The sequence below is a fragment of the Branchiostoma floridae genome, chromosome 5 (genome assembly GCF_000003815.2).
Source record: "Branchiostoma floridae strain S238N-H82 chromosome 5, Bfl_VNyyK, whole genome shotgun sequence".
Lineage (NCBI taxonomy): Eukaryota > Metazoa > Chordata > Leptocardii > Amphioxiformes > Branchiostomatidae > Branchiostoma > Branchiostoma floridae.
Genome location: NC_049983.1, coordinates 27469446 through 27470816, shown reverse-complemented (window position 1 = coordinate 27470816; position 1371 = coordinate 27469446). Strand labels below are relative to the sequence as shown.

Here is a 1371-nt window from a genome sequence, read left to right as displayed (position 1 = left end):
TCCTACAGGACTATCACATAGAACTGGCGATGCCTAGTCCTACAGGACTATCCCATAGAACTGGCACCGCCTAGTCCTACAGGACTATCACATAGAACTGGCACTGCCTAGTCCTACAGGACTATCACATAGAACTGGCAATGCCTAGTCCTACAGGACTATCACATAGAACTGGCACCACTAGTCCTACAGGACTATCACATAGAACTGGCACCACTAGTCCTACAGGACTATCACATAGAACTGGCCACGCCTAGTCCCACAGGACTATCACATAGAACTGGCCATGCCTAGTCCTACAGGACTATCACATAGAACTGGCCATGCCTAGTCCTACAGGACTATCACATAGAACTGGCAATACCTAGTCCTACAGGACTATCACATAGAACTGGCCATGCCTAGTCCTACAGGACTATCACATAGAACTGGCAACGCCTAGTCCTACAGGACTATCACATAGAACTGGCCATGCCTAGTCCTACAGGACTATCACATAGAACTGGCACCACTAGTCCTACAGGACTATCACATAGAACTGGCACCGCCTAGTCCTACAGGACTATCACATAGAACTGGCACCACTAGTCCTACAGGACTATCACATAGAACTGGCACCGCCTAGTTCTACAGGACTATCACATAGAACTGGCGTTGAACCAGATCGGATTGCTTGGAAAGGACTCTCCCCACAGAACTCTCTCCTTCACAGTTCTCTATGCTTTTCTTTTCTTTTTTAAACGATAACAAAATAATGGTAGAAAACTGAGAAATGTGGTAATAACTGGTTCGACCAAAATAGTCAGTTCTGGGGACAGTTCTGTACAATAACGCGGGAAGTCACACCTCTGTGACGTCACCTTCACTGGTAACATGATACCTCTCAAGGCGCAATGAGAATTTTTTCATGATAATATTTTTTTCTGTCAACATTGAAAGTATTGTTGCCTACAAATGAATATATACAAACAGGATACAGTATTCTGGACCTCCTATTTTTAACAATTTTTTTTCGGAAAAGCTCGTCCCATCGATATTTGTACAATATAGATGCTTGTTCAGTAACAACAAGGTATTCTCCAACACTGGTCATTGTTACATAGACATACAAAAGGAAACTTTGGTGACAAAAACATTTTTCCTATCTGACTGCTTCCTATGGTAAATAAGTTCGGCATTAAATACTAGCTAGCCCTAATGCAGTACAAGTCTAGCAATTTAAATAATCCAGAAGTCTTCATACAGTTATTTGGTATACAAAGTTCTCAATCTAAGTGGGGTCACTCGGACTTTCCACTTTTTTCTTCATTTTTATAACAATAAATCCTGGCGTTATAACACGACAAAATTGAGATACATACGTCCTGCCGC

The 1371-nt window shown here is 42.2% G+C and overlaps 1 protein-coding gene across 1 annotated transcript in view; it reads right to left on the bottom strand.

The window, feature by feature from the left end:
• Positions 1–924: 924 nt before the first annotated feature.
• Positions 925–1371, bottom strand: part of LOC118415143 (ataxin-7-like protein 1) — a gene marked incomplete in the record, with an annotated part of 119758 nt that continues 119311 nt past the window's right edge. Inside the window, 1 exon segment of the mRNA XM_035819512.1 lies at positions 925–1364.